Source organism: Astatotilapia calliptera, chromosome 1, assembly GCF_964374335.1.
Source record: "Astatotilapia calliptera chromosome 1, fAstCal68.1, whole genome shotgun sequence".
In the NCBI taxonomy this organism is placed as follows: Eukaryota; Metazoa; Chordata; class Actinopteri; order Cichliformes; family Cichlidae; genus Astatotilapia; species Astatotilapia calliptera.
This window is the reverse complement of record NC_137422.1, coordinates 2,656,869-2,670,089: the sequence shown is the minus strand read 5'-3', so window position 1 is coordinate 2,670,089 and position 13,221 is coordinate 2,656,869. Positions and strand designations below refer to the sequence as shown.

The 13,221-nt window shown below is 39.8% G+C and overlaps 1 long non-coding RNA gene across 1 annotated transcript; it reads left to right on the top strand.

Moving 5' to 3' along the window:
* The first annotated feature begins 5,077 nt into the window (after positions 1-5,077).
* LOC145428730 (uncharacterized) lies at positions 5,078-6,500 on the top strand. The gene is made up of 2 exons (XR_013909039.1): positions 5,078-5,429; positions 6,110-6,500. It is a non-coding gene; the product is annotated as an uncharacterized LOC145428730 (long non-coding RNA).
* The last annotated feature ends 6,721 nt before the right edge of the window (positions 6,501-13,221 follow it).

Here is a 13,221-nt window from a genome sequence, read left to right as displayed (position 1 = left end):
ATCTAGTATAACATGGAAACACCTACCTGAAACACAGACTTTATGTATTTTAAGTACTTGAGTAAATGTTCCCACTACTATCTGCACTCACTTCTGAAGATATTTAGACTAGTGAGAGAACTCTGAGCTCCTCCGCTTCATGTGAGATTCACTTTCCACTGTTTCCTTTCTTTCTTTCTTTTTTTAAATCCCTTTCCATTGCATTAATGTCTTGAAATACCAGGAAACCAAGCATCTGCCTCTGGAGACTTTTGACTCAAAAGGCAATAAAAACCAAAACAAATGTAAAAAAATGAATACAGGAAAAATTCCATTTTCACAAATGTCAAAACATTTTTTAATTAAAATTAATCTTTTTTTCCTATTAAAAAGTTGTAAAAATGAGTCCAAGGCCATGATGCCATAGCAGAGGATGTACTTCCTGAGGGAGCTGAAGAAATTCAACCTGCCAACACGGGCGATGATGCAATTCTACACTGCAATCATCGAGTCCATCCTCAACTCCATCACCGTGTGGTACGCTGGAGCCACTATCAGGGACAGTGGCGGTCCTAGCCTGTTTGGCGCCACGGGCGAACACTCTCTCTGCCCAATGGTGTGCTTGGTTATCCTTTCATGAGTTATTTACAAGTTTCTCTTTGTTCACAGCCATTGATATGTCGAAGAGGTTAACATGTTAGGAGCGGATCGAAATTGTGTTGATATCTGGTGAACGCAGTAACCGGGTCATTGCAGCAGATTTCAATGCAAGACACCCTACGAGACCACCCATCTCCCATGCTACAGTCAGCAAACTGCTCGCTAAGTTTTGTGAAACTGCTTCAGTGTTTATTTTACGAAGCAGCAGGCGCACCTCGCAAACGGAGGGCGCCCTTACTCCCAGCAAATGGGCGATAGAAAACCGATCGGTGCCTGTACCATTCCCAATATGCGCCGGCTGATGTCGGGGCAGCATGAGTACGAGCAATTTTTTTTTTTTTCGCCGATGCCCGTGATGCCGCCCCCCACCACGATGCCGCCCCGGGCAACCGTTGTGCGCTCTGCTGAGAAGGTGATTGGCTGCAAACTCCCATCTCTGCAGGACCTGTACACCTCCAGGACACTGGGGCGTGCAGCTCAGATCACAGCTGACCCTTCTCACCCTGGACACAGTCTGTTTCTGTTAAGAAAAAAATATACCATCTCAAAAGAAACACAACTCAAACATGCACACAACAAGACAACACAGCCTGTTCCCCTACAGCACAGCAGATTTCAACATAAGCCACAGCACTATAACCCAGCTCAGTGTATTCATCAGCAGAAATATCTTATTTTAATAGTTTTTAAATAGAGTGTTTGACAGCTTCGCGTGTCATTTTTCTACAATGCCAATCCGATTACTCATATCATGTGAGGATGAAGACAGCACTGCTTGATAAGATTGTCAAGGTGTGTTTTTTTGGTGAATATGTGCCCCAGTGTGGTTGTCAAACCAGGGCTGTATGTACTCACTCTTGCTAAGTACATGTGAAGAGATGTTGAATAAAAAAAGTAAAAGAAAAGGTACTTTTGTTTTGTGTTTTATTGAAAGCACTTTCCATAAAGTGTAATTGTTTCCAATGAAGAAAGAAATAGGTAGGTTTGCATGTTTAATTAGTGTGTCATTGCAGAAGAAGCTTAATGTGTAGTTTGTAAAAACAATGGGGAAAAAAAGGTGTCTGAAGAAGAAATGATAAATGTGCTTTTTTTTAAGCATTCACTCGGCCGGCCGTTTGGCGCATGACATGTGGCGGAGCACCCTGCTATAGAACTCCGCCAGTTCGAACCCCCCACGAACTCACCGCCACGGCCCTGCGCGGGGGGCGGGGAAGCGCACTCGCGTTTCCTTTTTGCCTTTTCCTGCTCCAGCCAAGTCCTCCGCCCGCTCTACATCTCTCTTATTACCCTTTATTACCTTACACTCATGCCTTTGCCTTTCACCACTTCAAAACTAAGCCTACTTCAATATTACCTTCATACGCTTGCCTTGCTTTTCGCCTTCCTCACGCTGTGTACTCACGCTTGCTAAGTACATGTGAACAGATCTTGAATAAAAAAACCTGAAAACAAAACATACTTTTCTTTTCTGTTTTATTGAAACCACTTTACAGAATTGTTTCCAATGAAGAAAGAAATAGGTAGGTTTGCATGTGTAATTAGTGTGTCATTGCAGAAGAAGCTTAATGTGTACTTTGTAAAAACAATGGGGGAAAAAAGGTGTCTGAAGAAGAAATGATAAATGTCCTTTTTTTTCAAGCCCTCTCTGGCCGGCTGTTTCAGTGCCTCGCTTGGGGGGCGGGGAGACGTGCACTGGCGTTTCCTTTTTGCTTTTTCCTGCTCTCTAGTGATGGGATTTCCGGCTCTTTTTAGAGATCCGGCTCTTTCGGTTCGGCTCACTAAAAAGAGCCGGCTCTTTCGGCTCCGAACCGGCTCTTCAGGTTGTTTTGTTGCTTTAATTAATTTATTATTAACAATAATATAAAATTATGCACAAAAGGAATTACTAACGTAAAAACAAGTGGTTTTATTTATATATGTTTATATATAAATATATGCGGTGGCCCCTAGAGACAAAACACGTACAAACTCCAAAACACATTTCTAGCATGAACTGAACTTCCAAAGCAGAGCTACTAGATCACTTAAATGACACAATTGAAAGCATGTGTGTATTGTTTGTGTATTTATACACAGGCACTCATATATATATTCAAATAATTTAAAAAAAAGTTCATTTACCTGTTATTACCACACACCAAATCCGGTCGTTGGTACTTGCTGGCTTGTGTAGCCACAAGATAACAAAGGCTCAACACTGCGCCCAGCATCCTGGAGCACTTCTGTTGTCTTTTGTACGTGTTTTGAGGTTTTATGTGCTTCTGAGTTTTTATATGCTTCTGAGTTTTTACGTGCTTCGGAGTTTGTACGTGTTTTTACGTGTTTTTGGAGTTTTTACGTGTTTTGGAGTTTGTACGTGTTTTTACGTGTTTTGGAGTTTGTACATGCTTCAGAGTTCGTACGTGATTTGAAGTTTGTATGTGCTTTGTCTCTAGGGGCCACCGTAAATATACTTTTATTTATTCACTCCACATAAAATGTAATAAATAAATCATATAATACAAAAATCAACTATTCACATTTCAAGTTTTAACTATTTAAATTTTCAGCTTTTTCCTTTCACAAATTTAAAGTGAAAACAACACAAAACACTGCAAACCACAACACAATTAAATATAAATTATAATATGAAAACTAAAAGAACATGCATATTCTCTGTCATGTGGACCTGCATGAATAAACTTTCTCAATCCTTTATCATCTGCAACCGAAAATAGTTGTGGATGATTACTATACCTTTCTAATGTTGTTGTCCCTGCCTCTCTTTCTCTCTCTCTGGCTCTGTTCCTGTGCTACTGAGTGTAACTACCGCCCCTCCCCCCTCTGCCCAGCGTAAAGCACAAGGCTCGCGTGCAGAGTGAAGCGGAAAAAAAGTGCGAGAGAGAGGCTGAGAGAAAGGAAAAAAAAAACAAAAACCACGTGACGGCTCGCGATAAGGAGCCGGCTCGCGTCGTTCACGTCAAAGAGCCGGCTCTAAGAGCCATTTCGTTCGCGAACGACCCATCACTATTTCACATGTGTTCATATCACAAAGAATACACATCTACTTAAATCAAATTCAAGTCAAATGGTTAAAAAAATAATTTCACACACAAAAAAAGAGCTAGAAAATTCACCACACTGGGAAGGGTGAAGACAATTGGGTCGCCCGGCCCTGGCCACGAGGTGTCCCTTATTTATTTTTCAGGGAGTTGGCAACCCTAACTGTAACGCACTTTATGTGGGGGTCAGTCAGTTGTTACTCTGACATCTGCAGCTGGTTCAAAATGTATATTGACAGTGCATAGGTGTATCATATATAAGAGACAAATGTTGTTCCTTCAGTATGTTGGCATTACTAAATTTGGCTCAAATGCTTACATACATGTGTAAAAAGAAAATGTACAAGCTGTGAGCTGTTTCAAATCAAATCACTTTTATTGTCACATCACATGTGCAGGTACATTGGTACAGCACATGTGAGTGAAATTCTTGTGTGCGAGCTTCACAAGCAACAGAGTTGTGCAAAATACAATAATGTAAACAAGCAAAATACAAGAATGGCTACATCTGAAACTAATAAATATATGTACAATATATAATAGTATATATATGTTTCTGATAAAATGAAGAGTAGACTGATACATGAAATATTCCTTTATTGGGTGAGAAAATCAGACCATGTCATAACTGCTTTAAGTCACACAGAATAGATATCAGAGCTTTAAACAGGCTGACGTCTGCTAAATGGGTCAAACTGGGCAGAAAGTCTACAAACACATAACATCCTTATAGAATATGATGTAACACTATAGATCAACTTAGCTCAGAATATATAAAGCATATAAACAATTACAGCAATATGATGCAACAAACACAGCAGTGCTACTGATCCAAAATACTCAAAGCTTCATAGAACTGAAACAAACATTTATTTTTAGCTCCATTCTGCTGCTGATACAGACTTTAGGTTTCTGAACATTAAACTTGTTGCTGCCTTTCATAGTGTGTAACCTGAAGGCCCTGAGTACTTTCTCCCACACTGGAAACACTGGAATGATAAAATTATTTGAACATTACCTAATAAGACTGATTCAGGACAGACAATTAGTTATTTTAAACTTTTCTAGCAGTCCTTCACAAACAGGGAACAGTCTGTCTATTCTCTCCATCTGTCAGCTGCTGCTGGCTCTTCCTCCTCCTCTTCCTCACATACTGCTGAGATTGTCCTGGTGGATCATCAGGGGTGCAAAGCCTCACAGATGATGTAATGCAGTGGGTCCCTCAGTCTGTCCTCACTCTGGACACTTGCAGGTGTCACACATAGAAATCAAATGTGTGATAAGCTGCAGGATTCAAACACAAGTGTGACTTATAAATACATGTTCATACTTTTATTCCACAATCAGAGAGAAAGAAACAGAGAGAGAGTGCAGGACAGACAGGCAGGGCTGGCCCGTGGCATAGGCCGTATAGGCAAATGCTAAGGGCGCCGTCCATCAGGGGGCGCCACGCCAGTGCCATAAATGTTGAAAAAAAAAAAAAAGTTGGTACTATTATTTCTAAATACAAAAAATAATCCCACGTTAATTAAAATGCAAAGTAAAGCTTATTTAATAGAAACATTATTTGTTACAACATTATGCCCCCCCTCCCCGCACGGTGCGCCCCCTCCCTTCCCGTATCATGGTTCCTTTTGGACGTCACCACATCAAAAAATCAACACAAGATGTCAAAAAGGCCAAAACTGTCAGGTGCCCAGGGAAGAAAAAAGAGAGAAGAAGAGGAGGAGAAACGAGAAAAAGACAGAGGTAGGTAACGTTAGCCTACATGAAATTATTTGTCTGAATGTGATAGTAACCTAAATTTTTAGGATTAAGCTAATGTTACATGATTCGCTAATTGCTAATCAATAAATAGCTAGTTAACTGTTTTAACGTCAGTTAATATTGTGGAGGGGGCTAAATTGTTATGGAAAATAATAATGTAACGTTAGGTAATTACAGTACTCCCACCTTTCCCACCATTCCTCATTTGTATTCATCTTTTAAGCAGGTGTTTTTTGTTTACATTGTTATTGCCTTCTGGTTAGCTAACGTTTACCCTGCAGGTAATAGTCACTTTTCCACCCCTGTATATATTATAGTTGTAAGCCTAGTTGTTAAAGTGCACATCATTAATGTTAATTAAGCAATATCACATGAGAGGGAATGCTGTTTTTTAATATGAGCACTGCTGTGATTCGGTCAAAGATAATCATAACATAACATTCTCATATGATATTATACTGTTACTTTGCATTCTGCTATTCAGCATTTCACTGTAATGATGACAATAAATTGAATCTAATCTAATTTGCATAAGAGTTAACATCATACATATATCTCTTTGGTTTTTCATTTATATTATATCATTTCATTTTATTCCTGGAATCATATGTTTTTATTATTAGACTTTAATACTCAGTGGTGTCACATACTCCTCTCTTCAGATGCACTGTTGAAGTTTCTAAATCCCACCCCTGGGCCATCTACCACATCTACCGCTGCTGCCTCCACTTCAGCAGCACAACCCACCAGTGATGCAGCATCAGCAGCACAACCCAGCCATGATGCAGCAGCATCAAGCGGTCTTCCTGTTGCCTTATTTATATTGTATTTTTAATTTATTTTATCCAACTTGTTGACACGTTTTATTGTGTTTACGTATGTAAAATGTATTGTATTTCATATATTCATTTTTTATTTTTTGTATTCATTTATTTATTCATATCTTTTTTTATCTTGTTAATTATTCTGATTGTGAATTTGCTTTCTTTAAGTAAAAAAAAAAAGGTCAAAGACAAAGCTATTCGGTTTCTTGTGAGTACATACACTACACTGCCGATGTAGGGGGGCGCCACCTAAAATCTTGCCTAGGGCGCCAGATTGGTTAGGGCCGGGCCTGCAGACAGGTGACAGTCTCAGGTGTACACACTGCTACAAAACAGCACCAGAGAAGGAGGATTTAGTGTTTGTGTCATTACGAGTGCTAAACAAGAAGAGTTCCCAGATGGTACAGTGGACACATGTGTGACTCCTGTGATTAAAGCATCTTTCTTTCAGCTTAAGGAGTGAACCGTCAGCTGACTGACATGACTGACTTTAATTACGCATAAAATCATCACATTCTCTGTAAGATTAAAGTCAGCTATTGAACGGCGAATATTTTGAAGTGAAGGCTTTAAAACCAAGTTAGTACAAACGTCGCTAATGTCACATAACTTTCCCGACATGTTGCCAACAGTAATGTTTTAATGTTCTTCATTATAAAAACATTTGCGCATAAATAAGTGACATAATATTCAGTACTTACTTCTGGAAGTTTACTCTTCGTCCGCTCCGCTTCCGCCGTTTTTTTTCGGCAAAATTATCCAAACCACCGCCGCGCTATGAAGTCTGGGATATGTTGGGCCATGAAGGCTACACAGACCCATCCTTAAAATTCAGGGAAATTAAGGACACATTTGAGGGCCGCATTTCGAGCAGCCTTTGAATTGGGACAGTCTTTGTCGTGTCGCTGTGACATAATCAGCCTTAAAATGCGGCCTTTAAGGCTGCAGACCCCAAATCCGGTCATTGGTACTTCCTGGCTTGTGTAGTTACTAGGTAACAAAAGCTCAACACTGCCCCTAGCGTCCTGGAGCACTTCCGTTGTGTTTTGGAGTTTGCGCGTGTTTTGGAGTTTGCGCGTGTTTTGGGGTTTGCGCGTGTTTTGGGGTTTGCACGTGTTTTGGATTTTGCACGTGTTTTGGATTTTGCACGTGTTTTGTATTTTGTACGTGTTTTGTATTTTGCATGTGTTTTGTATTTTGCACGTGTTTTGTATTTTGCATGTGTTTTGTATTTTGCATGTGTTTTGGAGTTTGCACGTGTTTTGTATTTTGTACGTGTTTTGTATTTTGTACGTGTTTTGTATTTTGTACTAGTGATGGGTCGTTCGCGAACGAAATGGCTCTTAGAGCCGACTCTTTGACGTGAACGACGCGAGCCGGCTCCTTATCGCGAGCCGTCACGTGGGTTTTTTTTTCTTTTTCTTTCTCTCACCCTCTCTCTCGCCTGCACGTGAGCCTTGTGCTTTACGCTGGGCAGAGGGGGGAGGGGCGGTAGTTACACTCAGTAGCAGGAACAGAGCCAGATGGAGAGAGAGACAAAGAGAGCCAGGGACAAAAACGTGACATTAGAAAGGTATAGTAATCATCCACAACTATTTTCGGTTGCAGATGATAAAGGATTGAGAAAGTTTATTCATCCAGGCCCATATGACAGAGAATATGCATGTTCTTTTTGTTTTGATATTTTAATTTATATTTAATTGGGTTGTGGTTTGCAGTGTTTTGTGTTGTTTTCACTTTAAATTTGTAAAAGGAAAAAGCTGAAAATTTAAATAGTTAAAAGTTGAAATGTGAATAGTTGATTTTTGTATTATATGATTTATTTATTACATTTTATGTGGAGTGAATAAATAAAAGTATATTTACGGTGGCCCCTACAGACAAAGCACATACAAACTTCAAATCACGTACGAACTCTGATGCATGTGCAAACTCCAAAACACGTACAAACTCCGAAGCATGTAAAAACTCAGAAGCACATAAAAACTCAAAACACGTACAAAAGACAACAGAAGTGCTCCAGGATGCTGGGCGCAGTGTGGAGCTTTTGGTATCTTGTGGCTACACAAGCCAGCAAGTACCAACAACCGGATTTGGTGTGTGGTAGTAACAGGTAAATGAACTTTTTTTTAAATTATTTGAATATATATGAGTGCCTGTGTATAAATACACAAACAATACACACATGCTTTCAATTGTGTAATTTAAGTGATCTAGTAGCTCTGCTTTGGAAGTTCAGTTCATGCTAGAAATGTTTTTCGGAGTTTGTACGTGTTTTGTCTCTAGGGGCCACCGCATATATTTATATATAAACATACCGGTATATAAATAAAACCACTTTGTTTTACGTTAGTAATTCTTTTTGTGCATAATTTTATATTATTGTTAATAATAAATTAATTAAAGCAACAAAACAACCTGAAGAGCCGGTTCGGAGCCGAAAGAGCCGGCTCTTTTTAGTGAGCCGAACCGAAGAGCCGGAAATCCCATCACTATTTTGTACGTGTTTTGTATTTTGTACGTGTTTTGTATTTTGCATGTGTTTTGTATTTTGTAAGTGTTTTGTATTTTGTACGTGTTTTGTATTTTGCATGTGTTTTGTATTTTGTACGTGTTTTGTATTTTGCATGTGTTTTGTATTTTGTACGTGTTTTGTCTTTTGCATGTGTTTTTTATTTTGTAAGTGTTTTGGAGTTTGCACGTGTTTTGGATTTTGTAAGTGCTTTGGAGTTTGCACGTGTTTTGTATTTTGTACGTGTTTTGGATTTTGCATGTTTTTTATATTTTGTACGTGTTTTGTCTTTTGCATGTGTTTTTTATTTTGTAAGTGTTTAGGAGTTTGCACGTGTTTTGGATTTTGTAAGTGCTTTGGAGTTTGCATCTGTTTTGGATTTTGCACGTGTTTTGGATTTTGTAAGTGTTTTGGAGTTTGTACGTGCTTTGTCTCTAGGGGCCACCGTACCTTCTTCATGCTTTCAGTGTGACTCTTTGTATCTTCCATTTCTTTCTTTCTTTCCTCTATTTTCATTTTCTCTTCCTCCAACACTTTTTGAGCTTCCAACAATTCTTTCTTCAAATTTTCAATCTCATTTTCTGCCTCATCTTTACGTCTTTTCTCCTCTTCAAGTTGTTGCTTTACATGCAGTAATTCCTTCCTTAGTGTTTCAGCTTCAGCTGTTACATTTGCAGCGTCTTGTGTTGCCAACTGCATTTTCTTTTTTCCCTCTTCAAAAGCTTCCTGCACCTCCTGTAATTCCTGCATCACATTTCCTGCCTCCTTCTTTGCAGTTTGATATTTATTGTTGGCTTCTTGTGCTGTGCTTTTCTCTTCCTCCAATGCTTTTTGAGCTTCCAACAGTTCTTTCTTCATCTTTTCATTCTCCTTTTCTGCCTGTTGTTTTCCCATTTTCTCTCCTTTAAGTTTGAGACCCACATGCAGTAATTCCTGCAATACTACATCAGTTTCAAACTTTGAATCTTTAGCTTCTCCTCTTGATTTTTCTGCCTCTTCTTTTAATTTGATATTTTCAGCCTGTATCATTTGAAGTTCTTCTTGCAGGTTAATCAGCTGTACTGAATTGTGAGGTGAAGCACTCGCCGATCCTCTTCTCGTTCTCCCTCGATTCATTTTGGCCTTTTAAACAAAGGAGCCAACGTTTTGTAGAGGAGTGAAGTGAAGTTTTCGATGTTTCTTCGTCAACTGTCGTTTGTCCTGCACAGAGATGCTGCTGTAGATGTGTCTCTAGCTGTGTCTGGATACAATGAAACATGCTGGAACTAAGTGCTTGTGTTGCACAGTTCTACTGAACATTCCATTTCATGCATGCTCCGCCCACATGGTCAGGAATGTCAGGTGCTGCATCGCCAAAGGCTGCTCCCGTTGCCTAGCAATAACAGCTGTTTACTTTTGGGGTCTGGTTCATTATTTAATAAAGAAAACATGTCCAAGTATTGGGTGCTGAGGCTCAGCGCATATTCTAGCCTGCTGTGTGGGTGGGCAGCTAGAAATCACTGGTGGGCAACATGAGTGAGGAGAAAACTGGAGCAGCCAAGCAGGGAGCTGCAGGTTGCTGGTTTGAGTCTCTGTTCAGATGCTGGTGTCTCCTCTCTCTGAGATGTCTGCAAACAGTCCCAGATAAAACAATAAGGATAATAAACAAACACGTGACTAAAATAACAGTTATGACTCTGATGTGTTTCATGTGTAGCAGGATGGCCTCTATGCAGCAGTCGCTGCAAGCATCCACATCGCCACACTCACTTTTCTTTAAGCAGGCGTGCTGGGCTCCTCCTAAGGAAAGTTTGAAACTTCATTTCCTTCATGCTGGTGAACTTTTTACCAAATATTTTCATCAAAGCTTCTCCATCACTGACAGGGATTGTTTGGATCTTCACACTCATCTCCACCAACCCTAAAAAATGAGTCTCACTTTGCTCATATAATGCCAGGAGTGTCTCCATATTCCACAAAAGTCTATGCAAACATGTAACAGTATCCCATATTCATATGAATATTATTGATATTATAACAAAAGCTGTCACCAACACAATTGTCCCAAGTGCTTTTTTTTATTAGTTATTGCAAATGCTTGATTGCAGTTCTTGCTAGATGACAAAACCACGTATTAGGTTTAGAAGGAAATGACTTTTTCTACATGAGGTAAAGTTGGAGCTGTTTCCCCAAACTAAATTAAATCATCATTTGAAAAACTACAATCTGTATTTACTCTGAACATCTGTGTTAACATTTGAAATTGGAAACATGTAAGTGTAACAAACATGTTAAAACATAAGAAATCAGGAAGGGGCATGTATAGGAATTTCTTTTACTTATGTATTAATCACATTATTTTATTGTATGATACCTTGGTGCCACTGGATTTTAACATGTCTCACACTCATACAGTAAGACAAATGGTGGGGGTGTAGTAAGGAAGTTGGGGGAAGCAGAAAACTCCACAGGAAGAGTCTTTTGTCTCTTTGAGGACTCTGGGAGGCAGCAAGGGAGTGTGAAACAGCTGTGTACTGCCTTTTGTTCCTGGAGATATTTAACTGAGAGCCATGCTGGGCTCAGACTCTGCTGACCGTCTGTCCCGCGGTCATGCAGGGACTTCATCAAGCTTGGTTGTCTGTTCTTTGTGTGTTTGATTAAAGAATGTTAGCTACCGCTCACCGCTTGTCTGCAGGCTTTATTTAAATGGAAAACTTCCACAACAGGCAAAAAAAAGCTTTTTGCTAAAAAAAAGATTCAGAGCAGAAGTTTTTTGCACTGCATTTTAAAATGAAAACATATTGCATTTATTTACAATTAAAGACACAGAGCAGAAAGTGTGTTACTGTTTTACATCCACAGACACACAAGAAAAGAAGCAGGCAACATGAGGTCAAGTTATGGCAATTTTATTTGTGCATTTCAGTTTTTAAAAAACAAGCAAACGTCCCAAGAAGAAGGATGGGGTGAAAGAAAGGTGGAGAGAGGGGGAAGAAACTATTGATGCTGCTGAGTCAGTTCTTTCTCAGCAGTCTGCTCCAGAATCCCCTCCTGTCCTCGGCTTGCTTTTCTTTTTCTTTTGCCTTCAGTTCGTTTAAGGTCTTGTTGAGCTGCTCCTCGGCATCTTTAAATTTTTCTTTCAGCTGCTGTTTGGCCAGTTTCCCTTTGTGTTTGAGGAGCTCTTTAGCTTCCTTTTTGTGCTTTCGCATTTCTTTCAGTGCGTCTTTGCAGTCTTTCTTGGTCACCGTCATTTCTTTCTTGAATACCTTCACCTCAATTTTCTCTTCTGCAAGTTCTTCTTGTACTTTCATCAGTTCCTTCTTCATGTTTTCAGTGTGACTCTTTGTATCTTCCATTTCTTTCTTTGCTTCCTGTATTTTCATTTTCTCTTCCTCCAACACTTTTTGAGCTTCCAACAATTCTTTCTTCAAATTTTCAATCTCATTTTCTGCCTCATCTTTACGTCTTTTCTCCTCTTCAAGTTGTTGCTTTACATGCAGTAATTCCTTCCTTAGTGTTTCAGCTTCAGCTGTTACATTTGCAGCGTCTTGTGTTGCCAACTGCATTTTCTTTTTTCCCTCTTCAAAAGCTTCCTGCACCTCCTGTAATTCCTGCATCACATTTCCTGCCTCCTTCTTTGCAGTTTGATATTTATTGTTGGCTTCTTGTGCTGTGCTTTTCTCTTCCTCCAATGCTTTTTGAGCTTCCAACAGTTCTTTCTTCATCTTTTCATTCTCCTTTTCTGCCTGTTGTTTTCCCATTTTCTCTCCTTTAAGTTTGAGACCCACATGCAGTAATTCCTGCAATACTACATCAGTTTCAAACTTTGAATCTTTAGCTTCTCCTCTTGATTTTTCTGCCTCTTCTTTTAATTTGATATTTTCAGCCTGTATCATTTGAAGTTCTTCTTGCAGGTTAATCAGCTGTACTGAATTGTGAGGTGAAGCACTCGCCGATCCTCTTCTCGTTCTCCCTCGATTCATTTTGGCCTTTTAAACAAAGGAGCCAACGTTTTGTAGAGGAGTGAAGTGAAGTTTTCGATGTTTCTTCGTCAACTGTCGTTTGTCCTGCACAGAGATGCTGCTGTAGATGTGTCTCTAGCTGTGTCTGGATACAATGAAACATGCTGGAACTAAGTGCTTGTGTTGCACAGTTCTACTGAACATTCCATTTCATGCATGCTCCGCCCACATGGTCAGGAATGTCAGGTGCTGCATCGCCAAAGGCTGCTCCCGTTGCCTAGCAATAACAGCTGTTTACTTTTGGGGTCTGGTTCATTATTTAATAAAGAAAACATGTCCAAGTATTGGGTGCTGAGGCTCAGCGCATATTCTAGCCTGCTGTGTGGGTGGGCAGCTAGAAATCACTGGTGGGCAACATGAGTGAGGAGAAAACTGGAGCAGCCAAGCAGGGAGCTGCAGGTTGCTGGTTTGAATCTCTGTTCAGATGCTGGTGTCTC